The sequence below is a fragment of the Hypomesus transpacificus genome, chromosome 9 (assembly GCF_021917145.1).
Source record: "Hypomesus transpacificus isolate Combined female chromosome 9, fHypTra1, whole genome shotgun sequence".
Taxonomy (NCBI): domain Eukaryota; kingdom Metazoa; phylum Chordata; class Actinopteri; order Osmeriformes; family Osmeridae; genus Hypomesus; species Hypomesus transpacificus.
This window is the reverse complement of record NC_061068.1, coordinates 15,772,950-15,791,130: the sequence shown is the minus strand read 5'-3', so window position 1 is coordinate 15,791,130 and position 18,181 is coordinate 15,772,950. Positions and strand designations below refer to the sequence as shown.

Here is an 18,181-nt window from a genome sequence, read left to right as displayed (position 1 = left end):
GGCCAAGTCATGTTAATGCAAACAAACCATCCGTGAGACTGCCTAAGCTACAGATCGAGAAATTTAACGGAGATGTTAGTGTATGGCAGGAATTTTGGAGCCAATACGAGACTGCTATTCATAGCAACAATGCACTTTGCAAAAGAGAAAAGTTGACCTACCTGAAAACGTACCTTACTGAAACGGCTGCAAAGGCAGTAGCAGGACTCACACTGACAGACAGTAACTATGACTCTGCAGTTGATATTCTCCAAAACAGATTTGGAAGGAAAGATCTCATTGTAAATGCTCACATGTCAAAGCTACTGAATCTCACTCCTGTAAAGAAATCATCTGATGTCAGTGCATTAAGGCAGTTATATGATGACTGTGAAATTCAAATCAGAAGCCTAGAGTCATTGGGAGTGGTATCAGACACCTATGGCAGTATGTTATGCCCAATATTACTCCAGATGATGCCAGATGACATGGCTCTTGAATACAGCCTTCAAAGAGGAGATAATGATGAGTGGAATGTGCCTAATGTGCTGAAGTTCCTGCAGAAAGAGGTTCAGAGCCGAGAGAGAACCTTACAAATGATGAAATCATATAACCAGAGAGAAAATCAGATTGCTTACAAAACCTGCAGTAAATCATATTCAGCCAATGATATGAAATTAAAGAAACCAAGCATGACATCTGCAGCTGCACTACACATTGCTGACCAGAAAATGCAAAACTGCCTGTTCTGTGATGGCGCTGAACACAAATCTGAAAAGTGTCCAGACCACCCAGTGTCAGCACGCAAAGAAAAACTGAAGAAGCTGGGCAGGTGTTGTGTGTGTCTGGGGTCTAAACACATCGCCAGGTTCTGCAGGTCAAAGGGCATTTCATGTGTCACATGTGGAGGCAGGCATCATGCAGCCATTTGTGAGAAAAATGAGTCATCCCCGCCTGCTGCGTCTGCCAACATGGACACTGTGATTTCCTCAGTAATTCCCCAAGCAGAGAAAGGCAAACCTGACACAGAGAACACTGTGCTGCTACAAACCATCAAGGCATGGGTCGTAGGGCCCACAAGCAGGAAGATGGTCCGCTGCTTGCTAGATGGAGGCAGTCAGGGGAGTTTTGTACATGAGAATGTGGTGAAGACGCTGCAGCTACCTGTTACTAGACAAGGGACACTTACTCTTCACACATTTGGCTCCTCTGCTCCAACAACGGTTAGTCGCAACATAGTTAAGCTCAGCTTGGAGAATGTCTGGGATAAACAGCAGAGAATTGAAATAAAGGCAGTTGCGACCCCCAACGTGTGCACAGCGCTGAGGAAAGTGCCTGGTGAACATATACAGAAAGAGATGAGAAGAAGAGGTCTACAGCTAGCAGACTGTGCTGGAGATGATAAACCTGAACTTTCTGTGTTAATTGGCTCTTATTATTACTGGTAGATAGTGTCAGGCAGAGTAGAAAGACTGACAAAAGGTTTAGTGGCACTGGAGAGCACCTTTGGATGGGCAGTGCAAGGCCCAGTAGCAGTGTCCAGCATGACGGAGACGACATGCATGCATATTCAGCTTAGTGAGGATGCACAGATTGACAAACAGCTGCATGCATTCTGGGAAATTGAGTCCTTGGGTATCACGAGTGACAAGTCTGAGAGCCCAGAGGAAGCAGAAGCGCTGCAGCGGTTCGAGGAAACTTCCATCCTGAAGGATGGGCGTTACCAAGTGGGGTTGCCATGGCGTCAAAATCATCCTCCACTTCAAGACAATTACCGCATCGCAAAAAAGAGACTTGAGAGTTTGAAATGGAAACTAAGCAAGGATGTCACACTCTACAGCAGATACAATGAAGTTGTGGAGGACTACTTAAAACAAGGAATGGCTGAGGATGTGCCAAGGGAGCATGCATCACCACAAGGCAGTCAGACATATTACTTACCTCATCACGCTCTATTGAGGGAGGATAAGGCGACAATAAAACTGCGAGTTGTGTTCGATGCTTCATCCCACGAAGACAGAAGTCCCTCACTAAATGACTGTCTCTTAACAGGTCCAGACTTGAATCCAGATCTGATGAGTGTTTTAATCAAATATAGACTGCATGAAATTGCTTACATGGCAGACATTAAGAAAGCTTTTCTGCAGATTTCACTCTCAGAAAGAGACCGAGACGCCGTAAGATTTCTGTGGTTCACAGGCCCACCAACAGAGGAGAAGGACGTGAAGATGCGCATGCTCAGAATGACGAGGGTGGTGTTCAGAGCTTCATCAAGCCCATTCTTACTCGCAGCCACCATCAGGAAGCATCTGAGACAGTATGAGTTAGAACACCCACAAGTGGTAGAAATCCTCAGCTCCTCACTCTATGTGGATGACTTCATTTCAAGTGCAGGTGAGGTGACAGAGGCACATACTGTGACGACAACAGCCAAGAACATTATGTCTGCTGCAGGCATGGAGCTATGTAAATGGATGACAAACTCTCCTGAGCTCAAAGAAAAGTGGCAGGAGAGCTTGATGGATTGTGCTGTGCAGCCAGAACCATACGGGTCCGTGCTCAAGGTGCTGGGCTTGGTCTGGAGACCTGCCACCGATGATTTTGTGTTTGATCTCAGGGGGCTGCTTGATATCCTGAAAGAAAGAGAAAACACGAAACGAAGTGTTCTGCAGTCTTCTGCTCGCATTTTTGACCCGCTAGGATTCTTGACTCCCTTCACCATCAGAATTAAGTGTTTGTTCCAAGAGATGTGGGAGAGAGGGCTCAAGTGGGACGAGGAACTGCCGCCTGATTTGACGAAGAAATGGCAACAGTGGTGTTCAGAGCTTCCTCAACTGCACCAAGTCTCAATCCCACGATGGTACAAAAGACACATGCCACAGCAAGACGGTCAAGAGTTAAAGCTACATGTATTCTGTGACTCGAGTGAAAGAGCTTACAGTGCAGTTGCTTACCTTCAAGGAGAGACAAAGGAAGGAGAAGTGACCATAAGCCTGGTTGCATCCAAGTCCAGAGTGGCTCCACTCAAAAGGATGACACTGCCGCGCCTGGAGCTAATGGGTACTGTCAGAGCAGCCAGGCTGGGGAACACCCTCATGAAAGCACTGCAGCTAGACAAGACACAACTCAGACTATGGACAGACTCAATGATAGTGCTGCAATGGATTTGTGGTTCTGCTTATAGGTGGAAACAATTTGTAGCGAATAGAGTCACAGAAATCCAGTCTCTAACTGACCCCCAGTCATGGTCTCACGTCAAAGGGAAAAAGAATCCAGCTGACCTTCCCACCAGAGGCCTAACTGTGCAGGACCTGAAGCAGAGCACGTTGTGGTGGAGTGGACCTTGTGTTCTGATGTCACCTGATCAGTCAGAGAGCACTCAGGAAGATGTTCAGGAAGATGAGGTAAGGTCTGAACTCAGATCGAAATACCAGATTGCTGTACAGCTTGTTAATCAAGACTTAGACCTTTTAAACCCTGTTTTATGTCTGGAGAAGTACAGCAAACTAAAAACAGTGCTCCGGGTGACAGCCTGGATAAAGAGGTTTATCACCAACACCCGCTCAAGCACAAAAATGAGTGGTGAACTGACAGCAGAAGAGCTGAATGAAGCTGGGAAACATTGGATAAAGGTGAGTCAGAACCAGAGTTTCAGCTCAGAAGTTGATCTGCTGAGAGCAGGAAAATGCCCCAACACTGACTCCAGAATCCGAGAGCTAAAACCATTTCTGGATGAAGATGAGCTGCTCAGTGTGGGAGGAAGGCTCCAGCATTCTGATCTCTCTTACAGAGAAAAGCACCCATGGATTTTGCCCAACAACCACAGATTCACAGAAATGTTGGTGCAGTATCAACATGAGAAGATAATACATGCAGGTGTACGAGACACTTTAGTGCAGACAAGAGAGAAATATTGGATCTTGAGGGCACGACAGGTAGTGAAGAAGGTTGTCTCCAGATGTGTACTCTGCAAGAAATTCAAAGCAAAGGCTGGACAGCAGACTACTGCACCACTGCCAAGGGACAGAGTAACAGAGTCACCACCATTCGAGACCACCGGTGTGGACTTCGCAGGGTCACTCTATGTGAAGGCACAGAGCTCTATGACCAAGGCGTATATAGCACTGTTCACGTGTGCTGTAACCAGAGCAGTGCACTTAGAGCTGGTCTCAGATATGTCCACAGAGAACTTCCTGCTAGCGCTGAAAAGATTCATCTCAAGAAGAGGATTATGCAAGGTAATCTATTCAGACAATGCCAAGACGTTCAAGAGAGCCGATCAGGATCTGAAGGAGCTCTGGAAAGGCATTAAAGATCCCCAGTTACGAGAGTTCTTCTCAGAGAAGGGCATCACCTGGCGGACACCCCACAGCCTTCTCTGCTGAAGGTCGGAGATGTTGCACTCATCGGCGAGGATAACACCCCAAGGCAGAGCTGGAGGCTGGGAAGAATTGAGGAACTGTTTCCAGGTCGTGATGGTCTTGTGAGGTCATGTGCAGTTCGCACCAGTTCAGGGACTGTTCTGCGAAGGCCCATCCAGCTTCTGTATCCTTTGGAAATTGCATAAACTGTTGTTTATGGGGGGGAGGATGTTGAGAATTTATTTGTTACAATAGATTATTCACAAAGAAAGGTTAATAATAAGTTAACATTAAGATTGACAGTTCATGTGTGAAATACATATTTGGTTAAAAACAGACAGACAGACAGACAGTTAAAATGTCATTTGGGATTTGTATTGATTGGGACTTCATTAACCAAGATGCACTGATTAAGTGTAATGTGCGTGATACATGCAATGTACGTGATACATGCAAAGGTTTATGTTTTGGCGCGAAGGCCATTTTGTTGATTATTGCTGAGCAAGCACATAGCACACACTGTATTTTAGGCTACTCTTTTATTTCAGTAAAACGTCAAAATAGAAGCAACGTCTCACTTCGTTATTCATAGAGTCTAAGAAGATAAATGTACAACAACAAGACAGTGATTGGAGGTGTAAGGAGGTTGTCTGGCTGATTACCTTCGACTGCAAAGCTCCTTATACCTGGAAAATATAGCTGGTTTATCCACTTTGTATTGATGACATGGTTGTAATACCAAACACAATATTCTTTCAAATGAATAACATATGTTGTACATGTATGGTCTACACCCCCTGTTGAGAAACCTGTTTTTTCCACACCCCACTACTTCAGATGAAAGTTTGTGCACAAAATACTTAATATGAATTACCAACAATAAACGAAACATGGTTTTGTTATTCTTCGAAGTCCTTCAAGTAGGCAACAATAACGCTGCTAGTTTAAGAGCATTATTCAAACAGCCTCTAGGTGGCGCCTTTGCGACATGAAACAGGTGGCAATAAAACTTGGTTTATTGATCAAATAGAAATGTCACCTTTCTGTCTAAAACGCATCGTTTTGGGAGAGACGGCGCTTGGTATCCATGGTGTACTTATAGACATATCATCATGACGTCATGGGGCAGACAGGGATTGTGACGCGCTTTACCAAATTATAAGAACTCGTTACACAATCAAATCAGTCATTGATGCTCTGTAGACAAGTAGCGAAAAGCGTTTGATTCTACTTTTTCCTCGTTGGTAAAGTGTAGTGGAAATGTACATTTATTTTAGTATTTCCTATTTTCTTCCTCGTTTGTCATCTTTAAAGAAACATGGATGAAATCCCAAAGCATTAACAACTTTGGCGACTTAAACAGAAGGTACGTCTGGTAAACCTAAAGTAAATAAAACAATTTAGACTGTTGAGAAACATCGACAAAAATAATTAGTTCTGTCATTTAAAAAAACAAATCAGTAGGTGAATGCAGTGTTCAGTATCGTTAATCATATCGACAGGACATCACATGATAGTTCCAGATAATCCTCAAATGCAGAAGGCCTATTAGACAAGGTCAAACGCAAAGTAAATGTCCTTGCACATTTCCTGTTTAACCAAACAATCTGTCGAGCACAGGTCTCAATCGATTAAATGTCAATCATTATTACTTTTATTATATTACTGTTACAGTTACTCTATTCAGTTGCTTGTTATTGGGAAGCAGTATTTTTAAGCAGTATTTAAGTACGACCATGGTATTGTACGTATAGTGTTACACCACTCCAAGACACTTGGGTGTAGAAAAGTTGAGCTCTTTATTACCTCCAACAGGTACATACAGCAACATTCAGAGCACAGTAATACTTTCAACTGCCAAACTGAAGAAAAGCATTTTTCGAACCACTCAACCTGTGCCGTGCTCTCTTTTTTCTGTGTCTCGTCCGCACCAGCGCCACCTTTTGGCGGAGATGTACAGACAATTAAATCCAATGTAACTAAATCAACTAAACATATATTAGAACAATTCTACTACTGTTTTAGACAGTTCAGCCAACACTTGTTCAAGTGCTACAATAGCACTGCTTTGGCATATCTGTTATGTGTGGTGTAGGGGCTGAAGTCTGTCTGTATAGACAGTAGGCCTAATGTTGATAATAACTTAACCAATACTTAAAATGAGTAGGAATGGTTGTTTATTTCTGTCTATTGGGCCCAGGACATACTCCCACAGGTTAATTTATTCATACAGCCTCTAGGTGGCGCCAATGCGGCACGAAACATATAGATGGCAAGAAAACTGGGTTTATTGATCAAATAGGAATGTCACCTTTCTGTCTAAAACGCATTGTCTGTGTCGGGAGTGGTGTGACATTATGATGTCATCAGGCAGACAGGGATTGTGACGCACTTTACAAAGTTATAAGAACGTTACAAAATCAAATCAGTCATTATGCAGGCAAGAAGCGACTACTTTTTCCTCATTAGAAAGTTTAGTGGAAATGTATTTTTATTGTGGACATTTATATTTATTTGAGTATTTCCTAGATTATCATCTTTAAAGAAACATGGATGACTTCCCAAAACATAAAAAACTTTGGCGGCCTAAACAGAAGGTAAGTCTAGTAAACCTAAAGTAAATAAAACAATTTAGACTGTCGACGAACATCGACAGAATACTTAGTTGTTTAGATTTGTCTAAATTGTTTCAGTAGGCTACTTGTGCGTTTGACAGTTGTGTTTCACAAATAGCCAACTTACCGTGATTAATACTGTAGATCTTTTTCATAGTCATATTTCATATGTAAAAGTCATATTTATTTTTCTAAAAATAAAATGATTGTTCAAGACACTCGCTGTATTTCCCTGCTAACCCTTCTCACTCCTCCTTATGTTTGTGTGTGCTTGTGTATGTATGTTTTCAAACGTCTGTATATTTACGTGGCGTGTGTGTGTGTGTCTGTGTGTGTGCGTTTGCGTGTCTAGCCTGCTTGTCTCGCTACCGTCCAGTTGCCCCCCTGTTGGCCAGAGCTGGGGCTGAAACTTCCTTCCCTGCTGTTCTCAGACAGGAAGCTGCTGTTCTCAGACAGGAAGCTGCTGTTATCAGACAGGAAGCTGCTGTTCTCAGAAGTTCACAAACCCCTCCAGGTAGGAACAAACATAGATATATGAGGGAACACATACCTGGAGAGACTCAACACATTTGACACTTTGTTCATGTCTGACACATTGATCAAAAGCAACATACAAATAGTTTTGCATTTAATAAGAACAGTAGATAATAAAGGTTCAGAAGTGAATAAGTCTGACAGTATTTCAGTGAGTGGAGCCAAGGGACTCTATATTTTATCAGTTAATATCAGCATCATCTCAAATACTATATGCTAGTGTAGAAGTGCAATAACAACAATATAATCATGTCAGAACTTGGTGCCAAAGCTTCCTCGATGCCCAGAGCCCAGCCGCAAGCGCAAGGCTACCAGGAAGGCTGCAGGAGCTGAGAAGGATACAGGGGCCAACAAGGGGCCCCTGCCAGAGTCTTGGAGGATTGTGGAAGAAGCTGGAGCTGCTTATCGTTCAGCCCTGGCTGACGAGCTGGCAGGACTAGGCATGGTGGTGAGTAGAAGGCCCTAATCCACCTCCCTGGGTACTCCAGACTCCAGCCAGGCTCCTCCCCTCCTCTCTATCTTCCTCCACCTCTCCTATATCTCTGATACTGGCTCTGTTACTGTGCCTTGCTAAGTCTGTTTCTTGCCTTAAGGTGACTGGTGGTGCGAAGATGCTTCCCATCCCCCAGACCAGCTACTGTGAGTCTTTGTTCATTCATGTATCAACATTTAAATGATCACCTTCTGTCAAGAGAAGGGATCCACCAATCACATTGTGACTCTGCTCTTCCTCTAGGTGTTCTTCCAGCAATCAAAAGTTCCTCTCGCCCAGTGGAACCAATCAGAGCATCGGCCTCTGAAACACTCGGGCCCCTGGGCTGCAGAGCCACACCAGATGGAAGGGAGAGTGCATACTCCTCTCCACCTCCGTCTCCACCTCCGTCTCCACCTCCGTCTCTACCTCCGTCTCCACCTCTGTCCCCATGCCGACCTGAGGTGCAGTCTCCAGGTTCTTCTCCACCTTCGACCTTGAATGACCCCGTGACCCGGGAGACCACGCCCAGTCTTCTGTCATTGGAGGAGACTGGGGACGAGCTTTCTGTGTTGGAGGCCATGATGTCACATCCGTGAGTGCTCTTCCAAACGCTCCCCTTTAGACCATTGTCCTGTTCAGAATAATGTTACGATGTGTCGTCACTTGTCATTGTACTGTGAAGTGATGTCAAACGTCAGTTCTTGTTCTCGTTACAGTCATTGGAAAATCATCAACAGGGTCCTGTTGAGAAAGGTAAATAAAATGTTTACGTGAATTGCTTTTACTCAGTCTGACAATCACCACTTGTATCTGAATTGCCACATCACATATTTTTCTCCCTCCCTCCCTCCCTCCCAGAACAAGAGCGTAGCTGAGCTGCAGGAGCGCTCGAAGGAGGTCATGCAGTGGGTTCTCAAGGTGACCAACGAGGTGGTCCGGCCCGCCATGGCCCTTTACCAGGTCCTCCACATCCGCAAAGACCAAGATGGCCGCCCGCTGTCCGCCGCCATCTCCTACAGCAGCTGTGACTCCCACAGTGACAGGTCCTCTTCCGCAGGGCTACTGTCCCCAGCCAGGCCTGTCACTGGCTCTCTGACTGGGATGGTATGTTTCAACCCTGCTGATTCTCCCCAGGACCAGGCCTCTTTTCTGGGCTCTGCCCACCCCTACGTCCCCCAGGGTGTTCTGAGAATGATCTCAGAGAGGTTCCACCCTCTGCTGATAGGAGGGCAGGGATCCAGGCCCCAGAGCAGGCTGCTGGGTGGCAGGCCTCCGATGTTGGACTCTGATAGGCCCACAGAGGAGGACATCCTCGTCTGCCGACACAAGGGAGAGGATGGAGATGGCCTCCTTCCTCACTGGCAGTGTGGCGGAGGCAGAGGAGATGGAGGAGGCGATGGCTCCGCCCAGCCGCGTGACATCACCGACCCTCTGCTCCCTGAAGGAGAGCCTCTCTGGAATCCTGGCCCGCCACGCCCTGTTCCAGAGCCCGGGCGTGGTCCCCACGGAGGAGAAGCTGGAGCTGGTGAGGATGGTGGGGGGTTTCCTCCAGGAGATGGAGCCCACAGAAGGAGGCACTTCCCTGGACCAGCCCCAAAAGGCCTACGAGGCCTCCCTGGTCCAGAGTGTGGCCACGGCCTGCAACGTAATCCACAACGTCCTGAAGAACTTCCACGCAGCCCAGCAGCTGATTGGGCAAGTGGAGGTGGCTGACTTCCTGCAGCCTGGAAGTAAGACCTTCACCATGGTGGTGGAGTGTGTTAGCCAGAGCCTGCTAGGAGACGTTGCTGTGGAGCTGGATGCCCTGAGGAGGAGGAGGAGCCTGGAAGCCAGCAGCAACAGTGGGAGGAGCAGCAGGAATCAGGAATGCCTTCCTCTTGACCACCGGGCATCCTGCAGCGATGCGTCCTCGGACGGCAGTGATAGAAGCAGTGACAGCAGCAGTGACAGCAGCAGTGACAGCAGCAGTGACAGCAGCAGTGACAGCAGTGACTGTCCCTCCCTGGACTGGTCCCGAGGGATGACGCCGGGCCCCAGGCATGGGGTTGAGGGTAGTAGGAGATCACAGAGCAGGTTGAAGCCCTCCTGCAGCCAGGATCAGAGGCGCGCGCTGGAGGCCATTTGTGAGGTGTTGACTACCCAGGCGGGAAGTGACCTCTACAAGACATGCAACGACCCACAAGAAAACATGGTTGTTGTCCGCAAAGGTAGAGACATTTTTTTACCTTTAGATATAAAAAATGTTAACTATGCTTTTGTAAGACATGCGATTGTAAGAAAGATTTGTAAGTATTGAGATCTGCTGAATGACAGTGTAGTTCAAGTAAATAACTATAATAATAGTATTGTAGTTAACAGACAAAATATGATATGAAAAAAGTAAGGTTAATCGCTATAATAGTAATAGTGTAGTTAAAAGTTAGTTTTCTTGTGCCAGGCCTTGATGTTGAAGCCATGGCCAGGGTCTGTAACCTAGCCAGCTCCTCCTCTGAAGAGCAGGAAGTGACAACCGGAAGTCTCGATCCAGAGTCAGGTCTCACCAGCCAGCAAGTAGGACAGCCTGAGATGGATGAAAACGAAAACGCTGACTACCCTGATGATTTCCACGAAGAGGAAGAAGGGTCAGATTGCCAGACAATTGCCAAGGGTGCATTGATCGAGGAAGAAGAGAAGGATGAAGATATTGGAGCTGCAGGCGTCCCTGAGGAGGTCCAGGATCATCCCTCTCTACCCGTGAGCCCCTCTGAGACCCCCTCCCTCCAGCCCGGGGAGGTTCTGATCCAGGAGAAGGTCCTGATGCCCCCCCGGCCCAGCGCCCTGCACCACCAGACCCTGCATGACCTGCTACACAGGCTGGTGGGACGCCTGGCCTTCCAGGGGCCCCTTCGTTCCTGCTTCACCCCCACCAACTCGGAGATAGAGTCTGTCCTCTTCCAAGACGTGAGCTGGTTTCTCTGGAACCAGGCCGGGATCGGCCTCGTCCTGGAGCACGAACCCCAGAACCCACTCTTCGGTGGCGCCGACGCCCTAGACGCCATGTTTGATGCGACCTACGCTGAGCTGATGCTCTGTTCCGATAGCAACAGGGCCCAGGTCCACTCCGCCCTCCAGGGAGGGGCAGGCATCGTCTGCATGGCCGAGAACGTCGCCACGGTGATCTGCCGTCACGCCGAGTTTTGGCGCCCTTCTGCCGTGTCGGGTGAGTCTCCTGATTTGGAAACAGGTTGTGAGGAGAAGGAGAGCGCAGAGGACTCTGCTGGCTTGGAAAAGGCCGGTGGAAGTTCCAGCCCCTTCACATGCAACAGAAGCTTGGATGAAAGACTTGAGATGGAGTCTGCTGGCTTGGAAAAGGCCAGCAGACTCGCCTACTGCCTCTCATCCTCCTCCACTTCCCGGTCCTGCTACTCCTCCTCTTCTTCCACCTCTGTTCTCTCCTCTCCTTCGTCCTCCAAATCCTCCACCAGCTCCTCCACCTCCAGGGGCTCCATGGATCAGGCCCCTAGCCCAGAGGGACATCATTTGGGAAAGACCGACACCCCCGTCCTCCAGAGATGGTTCACACTGGTAAGCTGAAAAGAACACCACACACTAGCACTAGGTAGAACTGACCTGAGCTGAGTCAGCGATGAGAAAGGACGACATGTGACAATCTCAATGAATCTGTGTGTTTGTTCTCACTTCCCAGAAGAAAGAGAAGACCTTCTTTAAGGATGGACAGAATGTGGCTGCCAAGGGAAGAAAGACAAGCAGAATATTCAAGACAAACAAAGTTTCTCCCCTTAGCGCTGAACGTGAGATCCTGACTGCATATTTGCTCATTTAGGCTTTCCCACTATAGTTGGCTCTCCCACCATTTCACACACACAGACTTGCACACAAACACTCACACACACACACACACAAGCATACAGATATGCACACACACACACACACTATTTTTAAGTGAAAGGTCACAGTGCTGAAGTTCTGTGTGATGTCATACCTTGTTGTGTGATTGTGTTTCCTGTCCAGGTCCAGACCTTGGGGAGTCCTCCATTGCTGGAAGAAAGGAGAAGAAGAAGAAGAAAAAGTCTTTCAAAGCTTTCTTCCGGGGGATCACTACAGCTCTCTCCAGGGCTTTCTGCTTTGGCTGCGTGAAGGATATTCACCAGTAGAGAGCGCCACCTGCTTAGTCAACTGGCTGGCAGAGAAAGAGTTGTCTGCATGTGCCAAAGTAAGATCTTTTGTATTTGAACTTTAAAGCAACACTGAACCCTTACTGGGTGTAGGTGGGCTGAAGATGAAGTTCAGTTATTGACATTGTAATAAAACTCTTGAATACAAATCTTTTCAGCTATTTTTTCATGTGTTAATGTTTAGGTTGGACTCTGCTGATTATCATTATCAGGTGAGTAGTCAGGTGCAATGTCTGCCCAAACCATATGTCCCTACACATACACACCTTCTAATAACGCCACATGTATGGCAGATCAAAGTCAGAACCTGTATGGACACTAGGTCAGGCCTGCAGCGACATGAGACCAGCATTGGATCTATTGTGTTTCCTTGCGCTAAGAGAGACAGGATCAGTCAACAGCATCTCTCTCTCTCTCTCTCTCTCTCTCTCTCTCTCTCTCTCTCTCTCTCTCTCTCTCTCTCTCTCTTTGTCAACAGCTCCCATGAATGTCTCACTTTGACACACGTATTATTTGAATATTAGGTTACTTACATAAACACGCACAATGTACTTCCACACCATTCCAGGGGGCTGTTGCACAAAAGTAGAATAAAGAAATCCAGGATAACTGAAAAAGCGCAGCTGGACTTAGTGTGATCCGCTCATCGCGGCTTATTCGCTTGCACCTTTGCCAAACCAGGATGAGAAGGTGAAGCTATGTCAATTCAGATGTACATAGTTGGGATAAGTGCACCTTCACGGATTTCTTAAATAGACCATAGTATTGATCACAGATTGACTGATGCAGAAATGGAGAAGACGCGTGCAGCATATTTTTCACCCGATATAAGCAGCAACTAATTACGGAAATTGAAGCATAGTGAAGCATATAAAATGTAAATGTTATTAGACAGAGAGAAAAGCCTGGCAGACAATCGCGGACCGACTGAAAGCGTAATGATTGAAAAATATCTACTTACTAAGAAAGTTGTACTCTGTAATTGCTTTTAATATGCTTGTTTTATGTATTGGTTGTATTGCTGTATCTGTGTTTATGTGCTAAATGTGCTGGTTTTACTGTAAAGTGTCTTTGAGTAGCCTACCATGTAAAGCATGTGTAAATAAAATGTATTATTATTTATCCCACTTTGCCTTAAAAGTGAGCAGAAGGAATTAATGGGAAATGTCCCCTAAAGACTAGGCCTAATTTCAAACCCTTATTCACAATGTAAGAATATGTTTTACAACCATACACAAATCTCTATAAGCGGTGTCTGATTCTAAATGTATTTCTACAATTATGTTCATACAGAACAAACATGACTGGATAAAAAAGATCCTGGCAACAAGTCAAGATAAAATATAAAAACATTTTCCAGGCTGGTAAGTGCCTTAACAGTTTGTAAATGGTATGTACAAATTACTTACAAGATGCCTGCTACATATTCTGCTACAGTCTGGTGGCAGGAGAGTAACTGTGTCGCTGGACACACAAGGACTGCAAGTACCTTGTATGAAGAGGGCAGTTTCTGCAGGTGGTCAGTAGCTGTCCCACCTTGAATCCCTTACCTCACAGGCCTTCCTTGGTTTAAAACACAGTTACTCTCCTGCCACCAGACAAAGATCCAGTGAGTATTATTCATTAAAAGCACATGGCTTGGTACATCCTGTCAACACAAATTATATTCAATATGGCAGGGGGAAGGAACTTCTGCAGTATGGGAAGGGGCTTCTGCAGCTGATGATGAGGAGACTGTGTCACTGTACTCCAGAAGGCCTGAGGTATCATGTAAATCGTATGAAAATGCATATTTAGCCCGTAATGGATGAGAAGTCATTTCAGATCAGTTTATTCTTTGCTCCAGAAGGGCAATTTGTATGCAGCAAGAAGGCATCACATGAGAATATACAACTCAAACCACACAACAATTTATACAATAAAAGTCAGTTATATAGCACTCATAATATATATTTGTAACAGGATCCAGACGCAGTAGGCTACAGCCTGACAGCCAGCCTGGCAACATAGTAAGTATGGGCTAAAGGAAATCTAAATCATGCACAATTCCTGCTGTGCTAATCAATGGGTGGTTTATAGAATTCACAAACTGTCAGATGTCTCTACTCAACATCTGAAAAAGCTAATTGAGCTGGCAGATGCACAGATTGCTGTCGGTAAAAGTTTCCAGGATCTAGACCTTGGTATTGAAATCAAGAAGAAAACACTGAGGAAACTGTATCTGGAGATAAAGAAACTAGAAAAATACGTGACTTCAATCCACACTTAAGCATATCTGTAAAACAATGTATTAACCTCTCATGTCTGAAAGCACGTCTCAATATCAATGCTTCTTCATCCAAAACTTAGTTCAGAAATGGGCATGCCATGGTGCAGTAAGAAACACAGGTGAATGGGACTTTATACACTGCTCAAAAAAATAAAGGGAACACTAACACATCCTAAATATGAATGAATTAAATAATCTCATTAAATAGGCTACTTTTGTCTTTACATAGTTGAATGTGCTGACAACAAAATCACCCAAAAATGACCAATTATCAATGGAATCAAAGACAAAGTATTTTATTAGATTATTTTATTTATTCAGATCTAGGATGTGTTAATTTAGTCTTCCCTTTATTTTTTTGAGCAGTGTAGGCTATATCGCCTTCATTACTGACTTCATTGAAATCACAGTGGCAACTTCATCAAGCATTTCTAAACAACTGCAATAGTAGGGTTTAAATTAAACTCGTGACAGCAATAGTGACAAGTAATGCATGTTAATAAAAAATAAATAAGAACACATTCAGAAGACAGCGAAATAACGGTTAAAAACGTTTATTTCGGATATGAGCAGCAGCTGATTTAACACGAGACTCCAGACTTAATCTTAGCCTGGCTGTTAGCCTGCTCGGGAGTAGGCTAGCTGCAAAGAATACATCTCCATGGTTACTTGGCTGGGTTTAATTCAACCTGCTTTCGTGCAACCAACTCAAAGCTAAATTCATCCAGGATAATTTGCATATCCCGACTTAATCCCTTAACCTGGTTTCGTGCAATAGCCCTCTGTTATTCACTAGCCTGCACTTATTTCATGCAATGCATTTCATTATGCCGGAGAAGCACTCATCTTGCCAGTGGATTGTTTGTGGACATTTCGCTTTCATATGACTCAAAGCTGTGGGCTAATGCTTGGACGATATCACCTCCTAGTGGAAATAACTGAGCAAAGCAAAGCAAATGAAACCAAAAGGCTGCATGTTGTACACGGGATCTTTCACTTTTGGTGACGTTTGGAGGATACATGTTCTTCAACTTCAGTGAAACAATTTCTTGGACTTTCTGAGGATCCATATTTGCTCTTTGTTTAACTTGTTTAAATACTAGCAACCATAAACCGACTCCGTTGCTACTGAGAAAAGAACCTTTCACCTGCCCCATTTATACTCGCTCAACTGTGCTGTACAGTACTGTGTGAAATGACTTGAATTGATTGACTCCTATGATAAGTGGCATGATATAGAAACGTGGGCACAGACATGATCCTACTTCTGATAATCATGGCATGGTAACCCTAACAGGTAACCAGCTGTTTTGGATGAACCCCAAACCAAGTAACCTCCAAAATGACCTGAATGTTAGATGTAATAATTGTTTATAGAACTTCACACCAACATGTGTAGTGCTATCACATAATAAAGACAATATGAGGGCATTACATGAGTGTTGTGTGTTTGTTTGACATAAAATACAAATGTATGTATCATAGAAACCTCACAAAGTTACGTGGACGCTGGTCACAAATACATTTGACACCTTCAGTACTGTTATTTGGGTAGAATATTACTACATATACAGGCTACTACGTGATGAGTAGCCTACATTCGGGTAGTGTCTACGGTAACTAGTTGATTCAGAAGAACCAAAACAACATGTTGCCTGAAGGCCAACGTAGTTAATAATTTGTGACTGAATTCCTAATATTCTCATGTGCTTCAGTAGCTCGCGACGTAATGCAATGAGCGTTTCTGGGTCCTATCCTGATTGGCGCGCAAGACAGCAGAAGACAGGGGGAAGACAGCAGAGCATTAGGGGATTCGTAGCGGTGAATGCGCTGTATAATACCGGCGGGCCAGCTCTAGTAGTAATTTGGTCTCGCGAAGATTTGGCCCGCGGCCAGAGTTTGACACCCATGGTGTAGAAGGACAGAGTGCCGGCTGGCCAGTCCAGATACACTCCTACTCTGTGGGAGCTGGAGGGGGGGACAGGTATGACAGTGCTTTTATTATTGTGCCAGGCAGAATAACTGTTATGAAGACAGGGTAGAAGGGAGAGGACAAGAGGAGAGGAGAGAGGGGAGGACAGGTGGAGAGGACAAGAGAAGAGAGAGGGGAGGAGAGGAGGAGAGGACAAGAGGAGAGGAGAGAGGGGAGGACAGGAGGAGAGGACAAGAGGAGAGGAGAGAGGGGAGGACAGGAGGAGAGGACAAGAGGAGAGGAGAGAGGGGAGGACAGGAGGAGAGGACAAGAGGAGAGGAGAGAGGGGAGGACAGGAGGAGAGGACAAGAGGAGAGGAGAGAGGAGAGGAGAGAGGGGAGGACAGGAGGAGAGGACAAGAGGAGAGGAGAGAAGGGAGGACAGGAGGAGAGGACAAGAGGAGAGGAGAGAGGGGAGGACAGGTGGAGAGGACAAGAGGAGAGAGAGGAGGACAGGTAGAGAGGACAAGAGGAGAGGAGAGAGGGGAGGACAGGAGGAGAGGACAAGAGGAGAGGAGAGAGGGGAAGACAGGAGGAGAGGACAAGAGAAGAGGAGAGAGGGGAAGACAGGAGGAGAGGACAAGAGAAGAGGAGAGAGGGGAGGACAGGAGGAGAGGACAAGAGGAGAGGAGAGAGGGGAGGACAGGAGGAGAGGACAAGAGGAGAGAGAGGAGGACAGGTAGAGAGGACAAGAGAAGAGAGGGGAGGAGCAGACAGGTAGAGAGGACAAGAGGAGAGAGAGGAGGACAGGAGGAGAGGACTAGAGGAGAGGAGAGAGAGGAGGACAGGAGGAGAGGACAAGAGAAGAGAGAGGAGGACAGGTAGAGAGGACTAGAGGACAGGAGAGAGCGGAGGACAGTGATCATTGTCCCGTCTTTCCAGGGACAATGAAAATACGTCTTGGAGGGTTCAACATAGACATAAGGACGACTGCAGGACAACAGACCATAACAATGTAAATGTATACAACTGTGGTTCAATAGCAACACGTTTAAACACAAGACTGGGTAAACAGATCATCACATTTATCTTAAAATTCCATAAAATATGAACAATCAATTTACATTGCAAACGCTGCTATGTGTTATGCATTGCTCCAGTGCACGGTTGGGCTTCGTCAAACAGTGGCTGTCCATCATGAGTAAACTAGTGTAGTGCAGAGTGCAAACCACATTACAGTAACACAAGAACCCCCGATCTTGCAGTCTATGACACCTCTCACAATGCCACTGTCTTTCTGGAGGAGCTTCAAAAGGGTTGATACAGACGCACTGACTCCTCGGTGGGGAGAAGAAATAGGCCAAATGGCCCACCTTCCTCAACCTCTCTCTCCTCCAGAGAAACTCTGGATTATACACAGGATTTATCCAAAACAGACATTTAATGGATTCACAAAATCTCTAAAAGACAATACTGCTTAATTAAATAATGTATGCTTCTTCTTTCTTTGCTGTGTTAATTTAATTAGATGTTTCAATGTAACTTCCTTTCATGTTATGATAAGTCAGTCAAACTTGGTATCAAATGTTTTGTAATATACAACAACAAAAACCACAATGTGGTGTGCACATATTATGAAGTATATCCAAGGTATAACCTTTTAAGACCACAGTCTATAAATTACATTTACATTCATAATCACACCTATCTGTGAACAACACCCAGGCCAAGGACCTGACCAATGAACTGTTTTACTTGCCTCAAGACAGTTCCCCTTTATTCAGAGTATAAAAACAAACAACAACCAAGTGGAGGACAGAAGGAGAGGACAAGAGGAGATCAGAGAAGAGGAAAGGGAGGGA

General features: G+C 45.5%; 2 protein-coding genes and 1 long non-coding RNA gene across 9 annotated transcripts in view; 1 reads left to right on the top strand and 2 right to left on the bottom strand.

The window, feature by feature from the left end:
- The window catches only part of LOC124471292 (NACHT, LRR and PYD domains-containing protein 12-like), a 1,476,309-nt gene that overhangs the window by 112,961 nt on the left and 1,345,167 nt on the right, over positions 1-18,181 (bottom strand). The window lies entirely within an intron of this gene.
- LOC124471307 (NACHT, LRR and PYD domains-containing protein 6-like) overlaps positions 1-18,181 on the bottom strand; it is a 332,215-nt gene that overhangs the window by 111,982 nt on the left and 202,052 nt on the right. The gene's annotated exons all lie outside the window — the stretch shown is intronic.
- LOC124471408 lies at positions 13,028-14,375 on the top strand. The gene is made up of 2 exons (XR_006956539.1): positions 13,028-13,902; positions 14,102-14,375. It is a non-coding gene; the product is annotated as an uncharacterized LOC124471408 (long non-coding RNA).